The following is a 20,206-nucleotide window of genomic DNA, read 5'->3' as shown; positions in this document are numbered from 1 at the left end:
TATTGTGAGTAGAACACTTCATATTATCTATTGAGGCTAGACTAAATATGTAAGTGCAATTCATTTCATTGATTGATAGATGCAATTTTAGGTATTCCTACTAGCAGAGGATGGTTTCGATCCATCGACCTCTGGGTTAAGGGCCCAGCAAGCTTCTGCTGCGCAACTCTGCTTAACAATTGCAAAATATAGAGTCAACATCTAAACCCTGGCTCTTTGCGCATTGTTATCTTTTGTGGTAAACATCTTTAAATTGCCATCACGGCTTCAGATGTGGGCAATACGTGTCGGGTAGTCCACACGTACTGCAGAAAGGGATGCTTGATTCTGAATGCTATTCATTTTAAGACTGAATCATTGAAAAGTTATGATTATAGCAGAGGATGGTTTCGACCCATCGACCTCTGGGTTATGGGCCCAGCACGCTTCCGCTGCGCCACTCTGCTTAACAATTACAAAATATAGAGTCAACATCTAAACCCTGGCTCTTTGCGCATTGTTATCTTTTGTGGTAAACATCTTTAAATTGCCATCACGGCTTCTGATGTGGGCAATACGTGTCGGGTGTTCCACACGTAATGCAGCACGGGATGCTTGATTCTGAATGCTATTCATTTTAAGACTGAATCATTGAAAAGTTTTGATTATAGCAGAGGATGGTTTCGATCCATCGACCTCTGGGTTATGGGCCCAGCACGCTTCCGCTGCCCCACTCTGCTTCAAATCACCCCAGACGGGACTCGAACCCACAATCCCTGGCTTAGGTGGCCAGTTCCTTATCCATTAGGCCACTGGGGCACACATATATTTACACTATGAGATTAGACCAAAGAAATGAACGACCAACCAAGCACTCGCAAGGACTGAAATACAAAAGAATAAGGTATAGGTATACTCGTTCTTCATTTTTCAATCCTCCCCAGTCTCGCTACCAATCCCACACTCAATCATCTTCGTAACGGATATTTGTTTTAAAATGCTCGCAATTTATCTCTAATATTGTGAGTAGAACACTTCATGCTATCTATTGAGGCTAGACTAAAAATGGAATTGCAATTCATTTCATTGAATGATTGATGCTATTTTAGGTAATCCTGCTAGCAGAGGATGGTTTCGATCCATCGACCACTGGATTATGGGCCCAGCACGCTTCCGCTGCGCCACTCTGCTTAATAATTACACAATATAGAGTCAACATCTAAACCCTGGCTCTTTGCGCATTGTTATCTTTTGTGGTAAACATCTTTAAATTGCCTTCACGGCTTCTGATGTGGGCAATACGTGTCGGGTAGTCCACACGTACTGCAGCAAGGGATGCTTGATTCTGAATGCTATTCATTTTAAGACTGAATCATTGAAATGTTATGATTATAGCAGAGGATGGTTTCGATCCATTGACCTCTGGGTTATGGGCCCAGCAAGCTTCCGCTGCGCCACTCTGCTTCAAATCACCCAGACGGGACTCGAACCCACAATCCCTGGCTTAGGAGGCCAGTGCCTTATCCATTAGGCCACTGGCACTGGGGCACACAAGTTTTTACAACATGAGACTAGATCAAAGAAATGAACGACCAACCAAGCACGAGCAAGGTCTGAAATACATGAGAATAAGGTATAGGTATGCTCGTTCTTTATTTTTCAATCCACCCCAGTCTCGCTACCAATCCCACGCTCAATCTTCTTCATAACGGATTTTTGTTTTAAAATCTTTGCTATGTATCACTAATATTGTGAGTAGAACACTTCATATTATCTATTGAGGCTAGACTATATATGTAATTGCAATTCATTTCATTGATTGATGCAATTTTAGGTATTCCTGCTAGCAGAGGATGGTATCGATCCATCGACCTCTGGGTTATGGGCCCAGCACGCTTCCGCTGCGCCACTCTGCTTCAAATCACCCCAGACGGGACTCGAACCCACAATCCCTGACTTAGGAGGCCAGTGCCTTATCCATTAGGCCACTGGCACTGGGGCACACATAATTTTACAACGTGAGACTAGACCAAAGAAATGAAGGACCAACCAAGCACGAGCAAGGTCTGAAATACATGAGAATAAGGTATAGGTATGCTCGTTCATTATTTTTCAATCCACCCCAGTCTCGCTACCAATCCCACGCTCAATCATCTTCGTAACGGATATTTGTTTTAAAATGCTCGCAATTTATCTCTAATATTGTGAGTAGAACACTTCATGCTATCTATTGAGGCGAGACTAAATATGTAATTGCAATTCAATTCATTGAATGATTGATGCTATTTTAGGTAATCCTGCTAGCAGAGGATGGTTTCGGTCCATCGACCTCTGGGTTATGGGCCCAGCACGCTTCCGCTGCGCCACTCTGCTTAACAATTACAAATTATAGAGTCAACATCTAAACCCTGGCTCTTTGCGCATTGTTATCTTTTGTGGTAAACATCTTTAAATTGCCATCACGGCTTCAGATGTGGGCAATACGTGACGGGTAGTCCACACGTACTGCAGCAAGGGATGCTTGATTCTGAATGCTATTCATTTTAAGACTGAATCATTGAAAAGTTATGATTATAGCAGAGGATGATTTCAATCCATCGACCTCTGGGTTATGGGCCCAGCACGCTTCCGCTGCGCCACTCTGCTTCAAATCACCCAGACGGATCTCGAACCCACAAATCCAGGCTTAGTAAGGATGTGCTTTATCCATTAGGCCACTGGGGAACACATGTATTTACATCATGAGATTAGATCAAAGAAATGAACGACCAACCAAGCACTAGCAAGGACTGAAATACAAAAGAATAAGGTAGGTATACTCGTTCTTAATTTTTCAATCCACCCCAGTCTCGCTACCAATCCCACGCTCAATCATCTTCGTAACGGATATTTGTTTTAAAATGCTCGCAATTTATCCCTAATATTGTGAGTAGAACACTTCATGCTATCTATTGAGGCGAGACTAGAAATGTAATTGCAATTCATTTAGTTGATTGATAGATACAATTTCAGGTATTCCTACTAGCAGAGGATGGTTTCGATCCATCGACCTCTGGGTTATGGGCCCAGCACGCTTCCGCTGCGCCACTCTGCTTAACAATTACAAAATATAGAGTCAACATCTAAACCCTGGCTCTTTGCGCATTGTTATCTTTTGTCGTAAACATCTTTAAATTGCCATCACGGCTTCAGATGTGGGCAATACGTGTCGGGTAGTCCACACGTACTGCAGCAAGGGATGCTTGATTCTGAATGCTATTCATTTTAAGACTGAATCATTGAAAAGTTATGATTATAGCAGTGGATGGTTTCGATCCATCGACCTCTGGGTTATGGGCCCAGCACGCTTCCGCTGCGCCACTCTGCTTCAAATCACCCCAGACGGGTCTCGATCCCACAAATCCAGGCTTAGTAGGGATGTGCTTTATCCATTAGGCCACTGGGGCACACATGTATTTACATCATGAGATTAGATCAAAGAAATGAACGACCAACCAAGCACTAGCAAGGACTGAAATACAAAAGAATAAGGTAGGTATACTCGTTCTTAATTTTTCAATCCACCACAGTCTCGCTACCAATCCCACGCTCAATCATCTTCGTAACGGATATTTGTTTTAAAATGCTCGCAATTTATCTCTAATATTGTGAGTAGAACACTTCATGCTATCTATTGAGGCGAGACTAAAAATGTAATTGCAATTCATTTCATTGAATGATTGATGCTATTTTAGGTAACCCTGCTAGCAGAGGATGGTTTCGAGCCATCGACCTCTGGGTTATGGGCCCAGCACACTTCCGCTGCGCCACTCTGCTTAACAATTACAAATTATAGAGTCAACATCTAAACCCTGGCTCTTTGCGCATTGTTATCTTTTGTGGTAAACATCTTTAAATTGCCATCACGGCTTCAGATGTGGGCAATACGTGTCGGGTAGTCCACACGTACTGCAGCAAGGGATGCTTGATTCTGAATGCTATTCATTTTAAGACTGAATCATTGAAAAGTTATGATTATAGCAGAGGATGGTTTCGATCCATCGACCTCTGGGTTATGGGCCCAGCGCACTTCCACTGCGCCACGCTGCTTCAAATCACCCCAGACGGGACTCAAACCCACAATCCCTTGCTAAGGAGGCCAGTGCCTTATCCATTAGGCCACTGGGGCACACGAGTTTGTTACAACATGAGACTAGACCAAAGAAATGAACGACAAACCAAGCACGAGCAAGGTCTGAAATACATGAGAATAAGGTATAGGTATGCTCGTTCATTATTTTTCAATCCACCCCAGTCTCGCTACCAATCCCACGCTCAATCATCTTCATAACGGATATTTGTTTTAAAATTAGCGCTATGTATCACTAATATTGTGAGTAGAATACTTCATATTATCTATTGAGGCTAGACTAAATCTATAATTGCAATTCAATTCATAGATTGATGCAATTTTAGGTATTCCTACTAGCAGAGGATGGTTACGATCCATCGACCTCTGGGTTATGGGCCCAGCACGCTTCCGCTGCGCCACTCTGCTTCAAATCACCCCAGACGGGTCTCGATCCCACAAATCCAGGCTTAGTAGGGATGGGCTTTATCCATTAGGCCACTGGGGCACACATGTATTTACATCATGAGATTAGATCAAAGAAATGAACGACCAACCAAGCACTAGCAAGGACTGAAATACAAAAGAATAAGGTAGGTATACTCGTTCTTAATTTTTCAATCCACCACAGTCTCGCTACCAATCCCACGCTCAATCATCTTCGTAACGGATATTTGTTTTAAAATGCTCGCAATTTATCTCTAATATTGTGAGTAGAACACTTCATGCTATCTATTGAGGCGAGACTAAAAATGTAATTGCAATTCATTTCATTGAATGATTGATGCTATTTTAGGTAACCCTGCTAGCAGAGGATGGTTTCGATCCATCGACCTCTGGGTTATGGGCCCAGCACACTTCCGCTGCGCCACTCTGCTTAACAAATACAAAATATAGAGTCAACATCTAAACCCTGGCTCTTTGCGCATTGTTATCTTTTGTGGTAAACATCTTTAAATTGCCATCACGGCTTCAGATGTGGGCAATACGTGTCGGGTAGTCCACACGTACTGCAGCAAGGGATGCTTGATTCTGAATGCTATTCATTTTAAGACTGAATCATTGGAAAGTTATGATTATAGCAGAGGATGGTTTCGATCCATCGACCTCTGGGTTATGGGCCCAGCGCACTTCCGCTGCGCCACGCTGCTTCAAATCACCCCAGACGGGACTCAAACCCACAATCCCTTGCTAAGGAGGCCAGTGCCTTATCCATTAGGCCACTGGGGCACACGAGTTTGTTACAACATGAGACTAGACCAAAGAAATGAACGACAAACCAAGCACGAGCAAGGTCTGAAATACATGAGAATAAGGTATAGGTATGCTCGTTCATTATTTTTCAATCCACCCCAGTCTCGCTACCAATCCCACGCTCAATCATCTTCATAACGGATATTTGTTTTAAAATTAGCGCTATGTATCACTAATATTGTGAGTAGAATACTTCATATTATCTATTGAGGCTAGACTAAATCTGTAATTGCAATTCAATTCATAGATTGATGCAATTTTAGGTATTCCTACTAGCAGAGGATGGTTACGATCCATCGACCTCTGGGTTATGGGCCCAGCACGCTTCCGCTGCGCCACTCTGCTTCAAATCACCCCAGACGGGTCTCGATCCCACAAATCCAGGCTTAGTAGGGATGTGCTTTATCCATTAGGCCACTGGGGCACACATGTATTTACATCATGAGATTAGATCAAAGAAATGAACGACCAACCAAGCACTAGCAAGGACTGAAATACAAAAGAATAAGGTAGGTATACTCGTTCTTAATTTTTCAATCCACCACAGTCTCGCTACCAATCCCACGCTCAATCATCTTCGTAACGGATATTTGTTTTAAAATGCTCGCAATTTATCTCTAATATTGTGAGTAGAACACTTCATGCTATCTATTGAGGCGAGACTAAAAATGTAATTGCAATTAATTTCATTGAATGATTGATGCTATTTTAGGTAACCCTGCTAGCAGAGGATGGTTTCGATCCATCGACCTCTGGGTTATGGGCCCAGCACACTTCCGCTGCGCCACTCTGCTTAACATTTACAAAATATAGAGTCAACATCTAAACCCTGGCTCTTTGCGCATTGTTATCTTTTGTGGTAAACATCTTTAAATTGCCATCACGGCTTCAGATGTGGGCAATACGTGTCGGGTAGTCCACACGTACTGCAGCAAGGGATGCTTGATTCTGAATGCTATTCATTTTAAGACTGAATCATTGAAAAGTTATGATTATAGCAGAGGATGGTTTCGATCCATCGACCTCTGGGTTATGGGCCCAGCGCACTTCCGCTGCGCCACGCTGCTTCAAATCACCCCAGACGGGACTCAAAACCACAATCCCTTGCTAAGGAGGCCAGTGCCTTATCCATTAGGCCACTGGGGCACACGAGTTTGTTACAACATGAGACTAGACCAAAGAAATGAACGACAAACCAAGCACGAGCAAGGTCTGAAATACATGAGAATAAGGTATAGGTATGCTCGTTCATTATTTTTCAATCCACCCCAGTCTCGCTACCAATCCCACGCTCAATCATCTTCATAACGGATATTTGTTTTAAAATGAGCGCTATGTATCACTAATATTGTGAGTAGAATACTTCATATTATCTATTGAGGCTAGACTAAAAATGTAATTGCAATTCATTTCATTGAATGATTGATGCTATTTTATGTAATCCTGCTAGCAGAGGATGGTTTCGATTCATCGACCACTGGGTTATGGGCCCAGCACGCTTCCGCTGCGGCACTCTGCTTCAAATCACCCCAGACGGGACTCGAAGCCACAATCCCTGGCTTAGGAGGCCAGTGCCTTATCCATTAGGCCACTGGGGAACACGTGTTTTTACAACATGAGACTAGACCAAAGAAATGAAGGACCAACCAAGCACGAGCAAGGTCTGAAATACATGAGAATAAGGTATAGGTATGCTCGTTCATTATTTTTCAATCCACCCTAGTCTCGCTACCAAACCCACGCTCAATCATCTTCATAACGGATATTTGTTTTAAAATGAGCGCTATGTATCACTAATATTGTGAGTAGAATACTTCATATTATCTATTGAGGCTAGACTAAATCTGTAATTGCAAATCAATTCATAGATTGATGCAATTTTAGGTATTCCTACTAGCAGAGGATGGTTACGATCCATCGACCTCTGGGTTATGGGCCCAGCACGCTTCCGCTGCGCCACTCTGCTTCAAATCACCCCAGACGGGTCTCGATCCCACAAATCCAGGCTTAGTAGGGATGTGCTTTATCCATTAGGCCACTGGGGCACGCATGTATATACATCATGAGATTAGATCAAAGAAATGAACGACCAACCAAGCACTAGCAAGGACTGAAATACAAAAGAATAAGGTAGGTATACTCGTTCTTAATTTTTCAATCCACCCCAGTCTCGCTACCAATCCCACGCTCAATCATCTTCGTAACGGATATTTGTTTTAAAATGCTCGCAATTTATCTCTAATATTGTGAGTAGAACACTTCATGCTATCTATTGAGGCGAGACTAAAAATGTAATTGCAATTCATTTCATTGAATGATTGATGCTATTTTAGGTAACCCTGCTAGCAGAGGATGGTTTCGATCCATCGACCTCTGGGTTATGGGCCCAGCACGCTTCCGCTGCGCCACTCTGCTTAACAATTACAAAATATAGAGTCAACATCTAAACCCTGGCTCTTTGCGCATTGTTATCTTTTGTGGTAAACATCTTTAAATTGCCATCACGGCTTCAGATGTGGGCAATACGTGTCGGGTAGTCCACACGTACTGCAGCAAGGGATGCTTGATTCTGAATGCTATTCATTTTAAGACTGAATCATTGGAAAGTTATGATTATAGCAGAGGATGGTTTCGATCCATCGACCTCTGGGTTATGGGCCCAGCGCACTTCCGCTGCGCCACGCTGCTTCAAATCACCCCAGACGGGACTCAAACCCACAATCCCTTGCTAAGGAGGCCAGTGCCTTATCCATTAGGCCACTGGGGCACACGAGTTTGTTACAACATGAGACTAGACCAAAGAAATGAACGACAAACCAAGCACGAGCAAGGTCTGAAATACATGAGAATAAGGTATAGGTATGCTCGTTCATTATTTTTCAATCCACCCCAGTCTCGCTACCAATCCCACGCTCAATCATCTTCATAACGGATATTTGTTTTAAAATTAGCGCTATGTATCACTAATATTGTGAGTAGAATACTTCATATTATCTATTGAGGCTAGACTAAATCTGTAATTGCAATTCAATTCATAGATTGATGCAATTTTAGGTATTCCTACTAGCAGAGGATGGTTACGATCCATCGACCTCTGGGTTATGGGCCCAGCACGCTTCCGCTGCGCCACTCTGCTTCAAATCACCCCAGACGGGTCTCGATCCCACAAATCCAGGCTTAGTAGGGATGTGCTTTATCCATTAGGCCACTGGGGCACACATGTATTTACATCATGAGATTAGATCAAAGAAATGAACGACCAACCAAGCACTAGCAAGGACTGAAATACAAAAGAATAAGGTAGGTATACTCGTTCTTAATTTTTCAATCCACCACAGTCTCGCTACCAATCCCACGCTCAATCATCTTCGTAACGGATATTTGTTTTAAAATGCTCGCAATTTATCTCTAATATTGTGAGTAGAACACTTCATGCTATCTATTGAGGCGAGACTAAAAATGTAATTGCAATTAATTTCATTGAATGATTGATGCTATTTTAGGTAACCCTGCTAGCAGAGGATGGTTTCGATCCATCGACCTCTGGGTTATGGGCCCAGCACACTTCCGCTGCGCCACTCTGCTTAACATTTACAAAATATAGAGTCAACATCTAAACCCTGGCTCTTTGCGCATTGTTATCTTTTGTGGTAAACATCTTTAAATTGCCATCACGGCTTCAGATGTGGGCAATACGTGTCGGGTAGTCCACACGTACTGCAGCAAGGGATGCTTGATTCTGAATGCTATTCATTTTAAGACTGAATCATTGAAAAGTTATGATTATAGCAGAGGATGGTTTCGATCCATCGACCTCTGGGTTATGGGCCCAGCGCACTTCCGCTGCGCCACGCTGCTTCAAATCACCCCAGACGGGACTCAAAACCACAATCCCTTGCTAAGGAGGCCAGTGCCTTATCCATTAGGCCACTGGGGCACACGAGTTTGTTACAACATGAGACTAGACCAAAGAAATGAACGACAAACCAAGCACGAGCAAGGTCTGAAATACATGAGAATAAGGTATAGGTATGCTCGTTCATTATTTTTCAATCCACCCCAGTCTCGCTACCAATCCCACGCTCAATCATCTTCATAACGGATATTTGTTTTAAAATGAGCGCTATGTATCACTAATATTGTGAGTAGAATACTTCATATTATCTATTGAGGCTAGACTAAAAATGTAATTGCAATTCATTTCATTGAATGATTGATGCTATTTTATGTAATCCTGCTAGCAGAGGATGGTTTCGATTCATCGACCACTGGGTTATGGGCCCAGCACGCTTCCGCTGCGGCACTCTGCTTCAAATCACCCCAGACGGGACTCGAAGCCACAATCCCTGGCTTAGGAGGCCAGTGCCTTATCCATTAGGCCACTGGGGAACACGTGTTTTTACAACATGAGACTAGACCAAAGAAATGAAGGACCAACCAAGCACGAGCAAGGTCTGAAATACATGAGAATAAGGTATAGGTATGCTCGTTCATTATTTTTCAATCCACCCTAGTCTCGCTACCAAACCCACGCTCAATCATCTTCATAACGGATATTTGTTTTAAAATGAGCGCTATGTATCACTAATATTGTGAGTAGAATACTTCATATTATCTATTGAGGCTAGACTAAATCTGTAATTGCAAATCAATTCATAGATTGATGCAATTTTAGGTATTCCTACTAGCAGAGGATGGTTACGATCCATCGACCTCTGGGTTATGGGCCCAGCACGCTTCCGCTGCGCCACTCTGCTTCAAATCACCCCAGACGGGTCTCGATCCCACAAATCCAGGCTTAGTAGGGATGTGCTTTATCCATTAGGCCACTGGGGCACGCATGTATATACATCATGAGATTAGATCAAAGAAATGAACGACCAACCAAGCACTAGCAAGGACTGAAATACAAAAGAATAAGGTAGGTATACTCGTTCTTAATTTTTCAATCCACCCCAGTCTCGCTACCAATCCCACGCTCAATCATCTTCGTAACGGATATTTGTTTTAAAATGCTCGCAATTTATCTCTAATATTGTGAGTAGAACACTTCATGCTATCTATTGAGGCGAGACTAAAAATGTAATTGCAATTCATTTCATTGAATGATTGATGCTATTTTAGGTAACCCTGCTAGCAGAGGATGGTTTCGATCCATCGACCTCTGGGTTATGGGCCCAGCACGCTTCCGCTGCGCCACTCTGCTTAACAATTACAAAATATAGAGTCAACATCTAAACCCTGGCTCTTTGCGCATTGTTATCTTTTGTGGTAAACATCTTTAAATTGCCATCACGGCTTCAGATGTGGGCAATACGTGTCGGGTAGTCCACACGTACTGCAGCAAGGGATGCTTGATTCTGAATGCTATTCATTTTAAGACTGAATCATTGAAAAGTTATGAATATAGCAGAGGATGGTTTCGATCCATCGACCTCTGGGTTATGGGCCCAGCACACTTCCGCTGCGCCACGCTGCTTCAAATCACCCCAGACGGGACTCGAACCCACAATCCCTGGCTAAGCAGGCCAGTGCCTTATCCATTAGGCCACTGGGGCACACGTGTTTTTATCAACATGAGACTAGACCAAAGAAATGAACGACAAACCAAGCACGAGCAAGGTCTGAAATACATGAGAATAAGGTATAGGTATGCTCGTTCATTATTTTTCAATCCACCCCAGTCTCGCTACCAATCCCACGCTCAATCATCTTCATAACGGATATTTGTTTTAAAATGAGCGCTATGTATCACTAATATTGTGAGTAGAATACTTCATATTATCTATTGAGGCTAGACTAAAAATGTAATTGCAATTCATTTAATGATTGATGCTATTTTATGTAATCCTGCTAGCAGAGGATGGTTTCGATTCATCGACCACTGGGTTATGGGCCCAGCACGCTTCCGCTGCGCCACTCTGCTTCAAATCACCCCAGACGGGACTCGAAGCCACAATCCCTGGCTTAGGAGGCCAGTGCCTTATCCATTAGGCCACTGGGGAACACATGTTTTTACAACATGAGACTAGACCAAAGAAATGAAGGACCAACCAAGCACGAGCAAGGTCTGAAATACATGAGAATAAGGTATAGGTATGCTTGTTCATTATTTTTCAATCCACCCAAGTCTCGCTACCAATCCCACGCTCAATCATCTTCGTAACGGATATTTGTTTTAAAATGAGCGCTATGCATCACTAATATTGTGAGCAGAACACTTCATATTATCTATTGAGGCTAGACTAAATATGTAATTGCAATTAATTTCATTGATTGATTGATGTAATTTTAGGTAATCCTACTAGCAGCGGTTGGTTACGATCCATCAACCTCTGGGTTATGGGCCCAGCACGCTTCCGCTGCGCCAATCTGCTTCAAATCACCCCAGACAGGTCTCGAACCCACAAATCCAGGCATAGTAGGGATGTGCTTTATCCATTAGGCCACTGGGGCACACATGTAATTACATCATGAGATTAGATCAAAGAAATGAACGACCAACCAAGCACTAGCAAGGACTGAAATACAAAAGAATAAGGTAGGTATACTCGTTCTTAATTTTTCAATCCACCCCAGTCTCGCTACCAATCCCACGCTCAATCATCTTCGTAACGGATATTTGTTTTAAAATGCTCGCAATTTATCTCTAATATTGTGAGTAGAACACTTCATGCTATCTATTGAGGCTAGACTAAAAATCTAATTGCAAATCATTTCATTGAATGATTGATGCAATTCTAGGTAATCCTGCTAGCAGAGGATGGCTTCAATCCATCGACCTCTGGGTTATGGGCCCAGCACGCTTCCGCTGCGCCACTCTGCTTAACAATTACAAAATTTAGAGTCAACATCTAAACCCTGGCTCTTTGCGCATTGTTATTTTTTGTGGTAAACATCTTTAAATTGCCATCACGGCTTCTGATGTGGGCAATACGTGTCGGGTAGTCCACACGTACTGCAGCAAGGGATGCTTGATTCTGAATGCAATTCATTTTAAGAGTGTTTCATTGAAAAGTTATGATTATAGCAGGGGATGGTTTCAATCCATCGACCTCTGGGTTATGGGCCCAGCACGCTTCCGCTGCGCCACTCTGCGTCAAACCACCCAAGACGGGTCTCGAAGCCACAATCCCTGGTTTAGGAGGCCAGTGCCTTATCCATTAGGCCACTGGGGCACACGTGTTTTTACAACATGAGACTAGACCAAAGAAATGAAGGACCAACCAAGCACGAGCAAGGTCTGAAATACATGAGAATAAGGTATAGGTATGCTCGTTCATTATTTTTCAATCCACCCTAGTCTCGCTACCAAACCCACGCTCAATAATCTTCATAACGGATTTTTGTTTTAATATGATCGCTATGTATCACTAATATTTTGAGTAGAACACTTCATATTATCTATTGAGGCTAGGCTAAACATGTCATTGCAATTCATTTCATTGATTGATTGATGCAATTTTAGGTATTCCTACTAGCCGAGGACGGTTTTGATCCATCGACCTCTGGGTTATGGGCCCAACACGCTTCCGCTCAGCCACTCTGCTCCAAATCACCCCAGACGGGTCTCGAACCCAAAAATCCAGGCTTAGTAGGGATGTGCTTTAACCATTAGGCCACTGGGGCACACATATATTTACACCATGAGATTAGACCAAAGAAATGAACGACCAACCAAGCACTAGCAAGGACTGAAATACAAAAGAATAAGGTATAGGTATACTCGTTCTTAATTTTTCAATCCACCCCAGTCTCGCTACCAATCCCACGCTCAATCATCTTCGTAACGGATATTTGTTTTATAATGCTCGCAATTTATCTCTAATATTGTGAGTAGAACACTTCATGCTATCTATTGAGGCTAGACTAAAAATGTAATTGCAATTCATTTTATTGAATGATTGATGCTATTTTAGGTAATCCTGCTAGCAGAGGATGGTTTCGATCCATCGACCTCTGGGTTATGGGCCCAGCACGCTTCCGCTGTGCCACTCTGCTTAGCAGTTACAAAATATAGAGGCAACATCTAAACCCTGGCTCTTTGTGCATTGTAATCTTTTGTGGTAAACATCTTTAAATTGCCATCACGGCATCTGTTGTGGGCAATGCGTGTCGGGTAGTCCACACATACTGCAGCAAGGGATGCTTTATTCTGAATGCTATTCATTGTAAGAATGCATCATTGATATGTTTTGATTATAGCAGAGGATGATTTCGATCCAACGACCTCTGGGTTATGGGCCCTGCACGCATCCGCTGCGCCACTCTGCTTCAAATCACACCAGACGGGACTCGAACCCACAATCCCTGGCTTAGGAGGCCAGTGCCTTATCCATTAGGCCACTGGGGCACACATGTTATTACAACATGAGACTAGACCAAAGAAATTAACGACCAACCAAGCACGAGCAAGGTCTGAAATACATGAGAATAAGGTATAGGTATGCTCGTTCTTTATTTTTCAATCCACCCCAGTCTCGCTACCAATCCCACGCTCAATCATCTTCATAACGGATATTTGTTTTAAAATGAGCGCTATGCATCACTAATATTGTGAGCAGAACACTTCATATTATCTATTGAGGCTAGACTAAATATGTAATTGCAATTCATTTCATTGATTGATTGATGTAATTTTAGGTATTCCTACTAGCAGAGGTTGGTTTCGATCCATCAACCTCTGGGTTATGGGCCCAGCACGCTTCCGCTGCGCCACTCTGCTTCAAATCACCCCAGACGGGTCTCGAACCCATAAATCCACGCTTAGTAGGGATGTGCTTTATCCATTAGGCCACTGGGGCGCACATGTATTTACATCATGAGATTAGATCAAAGAAATGAACGACCAACCAAGCACTAGCAAGGACTGAAATACAAAAGAATAAGGTAGGTATACTCGTCCTTAATTTTTCAATCCACCCCAGTCTCGCTACCAATCCCACGCTCAATCATCTTCGTAACGGATATTTGTTTTAAAATGCTCGCAATTTATCTCTAATATTGTGAGTAAAACACTTCATGCTATCTATTGAGGCGAGACTAAAAATGTAATTGCAATTCATTTCATTGATTGATTGATGTAATTTTAGGTATTCCTACTAGCAGAGGTTGGTTTCGATCCATCAACCTCTGGGTTATGGGCCCAGCACGCTTCCGCTTCGCCACTCTGCTTCAAATCACCCAAGACGGGTCTCGAACCCACAAATCCGGGCTTAGTAGGGATGTGCTTTATCCATTAGGCCACTGGGGCACACACGTATTTACATCATGAGATTAGATCAAAGAAATGAACGACCAACCAAGCACTAGCAAGGACTGAAATAGAAAAGAATAAGGTAGGTATTCTCGTTCTTAATTTTTCAATCCACCCCAGTCTCGCTACCAATCCCACGCTCAATCATCTTCGTAACGGATATTTGTTTTAAAATGCTCGCAATTTATCTCTAATATTGTGAGTAAAACACTTCATGCTATCTATTGAGGCGAGACTAAAAATGTAATTGCAATTCATTTCATTGAATGATTGATGCAATTTTAGGTAATCCTGCTAGCAGAGGATGGTTTCAATCCATCGACCACTGGGTTATGGGCCCAGCACGCTTCCGCTGCGCCACTCTGCTTAACAATTACAAAATTTAGAGTCAACATCTAAACCCTGGCTCTTTGCGCATTGTTATTTTTTGTGGTAAACATCTTTAAATTGCCATCACGGCTTCTGATGTGGGCAATACGTGTCAGGTAGTCCACACGTACTGCAGCAAGGGATGCTTGATTATGAATGCCATTCATTTTAAGAGTGAATCATTGAATAGTAATGAAAATAGCAGAGGATGGTTTCGATCCATCGACCTCTGGGTTATGGGCCCAGCACGTTTCCGCTGCGCCACTCTGCTTAGACATTACAAAATTTAGAGTCAACATCTAAACCCTGGCTCTTTGCGCATTGTTATTTTTTGTGGTAAACATCTTTAAATTGCCATCACAGCTTCTGATGTGGGCAATACGTGTCGGGTAGTCCACACGTACTGCAGCAAGGGATGCTTGATTCTGAATGCTATTCATTTTAAGACTGAATCATTGAAAAGTTATGATTATGGCAGTGGATGGTTTCGATCCATCGACCTCTTGGTTATGGGCCCAGCACGCTTCCGCTGCGCCACTCTGCTTCAAATCACCCCAGACGGGACTCGAAGCCACAATCCCTGGCTTAGGAGGCCAGTGCCTTAATCATTAGGCCACTGGGGCACACGTGTTATTACATCATGAGATTAGACAAAAGAAATGAACGACCAACCAAGCACGAGCAAGGTCTGAAATACATGAGAATAAGGTATAGGTATGCTCTTTCATTATTTTTCAATCCACCCCAGTCTCGCTACCAATCCCACGCTCAATCATCTTCATAACGGATATTTGTTTTAAAATGAGCGCTATGTATCACTAATATTGTGAGTAGAACACTTCATATTATCTATTGAGGCTAGACTAAATCTGTAATTGCAATTCATTTCATTGATTGATGCAATTTTCGGTATTCCTACTAGCAGAGGATGGTTTCGAACCATCGACCTCTGGGTTTTGGGCCACGCACGCTTCCGCTGCGCCACTCTGCTTCAAATCACCCCAGACGGGTCTCGAACCCACAAATCCAGGCATAGTAGGGATGTGCTTTATCCATTAGGCCACTGGGGCACACATGTATATACATCATGAGATTAGATCAAAGAAATGAACGACCAACCAAGCACTAGCAAGGACTGAAATACAAAAGAATAAGGTAGGTATACTCGTTCTTAATTTTTCAATCCACCCCAGTCTCGCTACCAATCCCACGCTCAATCATCTTCGTAACGGATATTTGTTTTAAACTGCTCGCAATTTATCTCTAATATTATGAGTAGAACACTTCATGCTATCTATTGAGGCTAGACTAAAAATGTAATTTCAATTCATTTCATTGAATGATTGATGCAATTTTAGGTAATCCTGCTAGCAGAGGATGGCTTCGATCCATCGACCTCTGGGTTATGGGCCCAGCATGCTTCCGCTGCGCCACTCTGCTTAACAATTACAAAATTTAGAGTCAACATCTAAACCCTGGCTCTTTGCGCAATGTTATCTTTTGTGGTATACATCTTTAAATTGCCATCACGGCTTCTGATGTGGGCAATACGTGTCAGGTCGTCCACACGTACTGCAGCATGGGATGCTTGATTCTGAATGCTATTCATTTTAAGACTGAATCATTGAAATGTTATGATTATAGCAGAGGCTGGTTTCGATCCAGCGACCTCTGGGTTACGGGCCCAGCACGCTTCCGCTGAGCCATTCTGCTTCAAATCACCCCAGACGGGACTCGAACCCACAAACCCTGGCTTAGGAGGCAAGTGCCTTATCCATTAGGCCACTGGGGCACATGTATATTTACAACATGAGATTAGACCAAAGAAATGAACGACCAACCAAGCACTAGCAAGGACTGAAATACAAAAGAATAAGGTAGGTATACTCGTTCTTTATTTTTCAATCCACCCCAGTCTCGCTACCAATCCCACGCTCAATCATCTTCGTAACGGATATTTGTTTTAAAATGCTCGCTATTTATCTCTGATATTGTGAGTAGAACCCTTCATGCTATCTACTGAGGCTAGAATAATAATTTAATTGCAATTAATTTCATTGATGGATTGTTGCTATTTTAGGTAATCCTGCTAGCAGAGGATGGTTTCGATCCATCGACCTCCGGGTTTTGGGCCCAGCACGCTTCCGCTGCTCCACTCTCCTTAACAATTCGATAATATAGAGTCAACATCTAAACCCTGTCTCTTTGAGCATTGTTATCTTTTGTAGTAAACATCTTTAAATTGCCATCACAGCTTCTGATGTGGGCAATACGTGTGGGGTAGTCCACATGTCCTGCAGAACATATTTGTTGATTCTGAATGCTATTCATTTTATGGCTGAAACTTTGAAACGGCCTGATTATAGCAGAGGATGGTTTCGATCCATCGACCTCTGGGTTATGGGCCCAGCACGCATCCACTGCACCAATCTGCTTATCAATTACAAAATATAGAGTCAACATCTAAACCCTGGCTCTTTGCGCATTGTTATCTTTTGTGGTAAACATCTTTAAATTGCCATCACGGCTTCTGATGTGGGCAATACGTGTCGGGTCGTCCACACGTACTGCAGCAAGGGATTCTTGATTCTCAATGCTATTCATTTTAAGACTGAAACATTGAAAAGATATGATTATAGCAGAGGATGGTTTCGAACCATCAACCTCTGGCTTATGGGCCCAGCACGCTTCCGCTGCCCCACTCTGCTTCAAATCACCCCAGACGGGACTCGAACCCACAATCCCTGGCACAGGAGGCCAGTGCTTCATCCATCAGGCCACTGGGGCACACAAGTTTTAACAACATGAGACTAGACCAAAGAAATGATCGACCAACCAAGCCGAAGCAAAGTCTGAAATACATAAGAATTTGGTATAGGTATACCCCACTACTCATAAACGTGTGGGGTAGTCCACACGTACTGCAGCACAGGATTCTTGAATCTGATTTTAAATGCTATTCATTTTAAGGCTGAAACATTGAAACGATCTGATTATAGCAGAGGATGGTTTCGATCCATCGACCTCTGGATTATGGGCCCAGCACTCTTCCGCTGCGCCACTCTACTTATTGTGTACAAAATATTGAGTCAACATCTAAACCCTGGCTCTTTGCGCATTGTTATCTCTTGTGGTAAACAACTTTAAATTGCCATCACGGCGTCTGATGTGGGCAATACGTGTGGGGTAGTCCACACTTACTGCAGCACAGGGTTCTGGATTCTGATGTCAAATACTGTTCATTTTTCGACTGAAACATTGAAATGATCGGTGGTTTCAATCCATCGACTTCTGGGTTATGGGCCCAGCACGCTACCGCTGCACCACTCTGCTTCAAATCACCCCCGACGGGACTCTAACCCACAATCCCTGGTTATGGAGGCCAGTGCCTTATCCATTAGGCTACCAATACCACGCTCAATCAACTTCGTAACGGATATGTGTTTAAAATGCTCGCTATGTAACTCTAATATTGTGAGTAGAACACTTGCTATCTATTGAGGCTAGACTAAGGATTTAATTGCAATTAATTCCATTGATTGATCCGTTCTTAGGTAATCCTGCTGGCAGAGGATGGTTTCGATCCATCGACCACTTTGTTATTGGCCCAGCACTCTTCCGCTGCTCCACTCTGCTTTACAGTTATAAAAAAATATAGCCTATACGACATAGGACGCAAGTTTTTCTTGTCGGTTCTATGTCGTATAGGCTTCGCCTTTTAAGGCTATCGCTATTGGGTTATCCCTAGGCGTGAGCCGTAGCACTGAAAAATGTGTAATCCCCGCCCACCAACAGCGTTGGCCTCAATTACGTCCGCGGGCCTCAACGACGTCCGCATTTTGCAGATATAGGCGGGCGCCGGCGGACGTTCTGCTTCCATTTTCTTCAGGACGATCCCGTAGCATACTGAAGTAAATAAATTTGATATTATGGACTCAACGGCGAACTGCATCTGCAAGACATGTAACACGGCATACATCTTGCCGTATGGCGGCCATGAGGTTTGCGAGGGCTGCCTTGGGCATGAACATGCCTTCTTGGCGCTCTCGCCGCCCTGCCTGTGTCGGCATTATGCCCAGACAGCGCAGAGCCGACACTGCCGCCATTGCTGAATGGGCCGACGACTTTACTGTCCCGCTCGATGATGCCCTCTCTCTCCTTGTGAGCTCGGAGTCAGACGACTCGCGACGAGGAGGGGGCGTCTCCCCCGGCTTCCCCTCTCCGAACGGAGAGGCCCGGGGCAACAGCATTGCCCGTCTCTGCCGCCACCTCACTTCCAGTGGTTGGAGCTTTGGGGGCAGAGCTACCGGGCATTATCGCCAGGGCAGCCGCAAACCTTGGCCTTGCGGTGCCCATGCCTCAGGACCCCCAACGCCCAGGCCACCACCGTGGCATCTGGGGGCTCGAGGCCGCGACACGCCCCGCCCGTCTCGAACCGATCTGGCCGATGTTTCCCGCCATCAGCCCGTACTTCAGTGGGGCTGCGGCGGAGCCCGGGAGGCTCGGTGCCCCGGTGAAAACATTCATCCAGGTCACGAAGACGGAGGGTCTGACAGACCGGGGTTACAGGGCGGTACCGCCGTTGGATCCCGCTCTGTGTGCTGTCTTTGGAATGAAGCCGGGGCTCAGCGACCGCTGCCCCACTCCCAAAGACCTGACGGCTAAGCTTACAGACAGAGCACATCGGTGTATGATGCAGCAAGAGGCTGTTATGAATAACATCGCCCTGCTGGCGCATAACATCTCCACCATGGCGGCTGACCCTCATCGTCTGGCCGAACAGGCAGTCGACGTGGCGAAAACCGCCGGTGTCATCCTCTGCCTCTGCTCCACCGGCGCGGTGGCAGCGGCCCGGACAGCGGCATGGCAGCACCTCATACAGAGGAACCTGTGGCTGCAGCAGACCCCGGGCATCCCTGAGCCAATGAGGCGGCAGTTACTGGAGTGCCCCATCAGCCCGGACGTGCTGTTCGGGCCCCGTCTGTCATCTATGGTGGATGACATGCAGGCCGCTTCCGAGGAGGCAGAGAAATTCCGGAGATACGTCTCCCGCCCTCTGCCTCCACCCGGGCGGCAGCGCTCCGCTCCAAGCCCCTGTCGCCACCATAGGCCCCCTGCAGACACTGTTGCGGCGCCGCCGGCAGCCCCTCCTCCTGGCCCCCAGGCTTACCAGCCCCGCCCGCCTCCATCGCAAGCTGCGGCGAGCGGCCAGCGAAGGCCCCGGGCAGCGGGCTCATGGG

The 20,206-nt window shown here is 44.4% G+C and overlaps 2 non-coding genes across 2 annotated transcripts; both read right to left on the bottom strand.

Moving 5' to 3' along the window:
* Positions 1-10,826: 10,826 nt before the first annotated feature.
* Positions 10,827-10,899, bottom strand: trnas-gcu (transfer RNA serine (anticodon GCU)). Its single transcript has one exon. It is a non-coding gene; the product is annotated as a tRNA-Ser (tRNA).
* A 2,722-nt stretch (positions 10,900-13,621) lies between these two features.
* trnar-ccu (transfer RNA arginine (anticodon CCU)) lies at positions 13,622-13,694 on the bottom strand. The gene has a single exon. It is a non-coding gene; the product is annotated as a tRNA-Arg (tRNA).
* Between the last annotated feature and the right edge of the window lie 6,512 nt (positions 13,695-20,206).

Source organism: Gadus macrocephalus, chromosome 11 (genome assembly GCF_031168955.1).
Source record: "Gadus macrocephalus chromosome 11, ASM3116895v1".
In the NCBI taxonomy this organism is placed as follows: domain Eukaryota; kingdom Metazoa; phylum Chordata; class Actinopteri; order Gadiformes; family Gadidae; genus Gadus; species Gadus macrocephalus.
The sequence above is the reverse complement of the archived record's forward strand: the minus strand, read 5'-3'. Positions and strand labels throughout refer to the sequence as shown.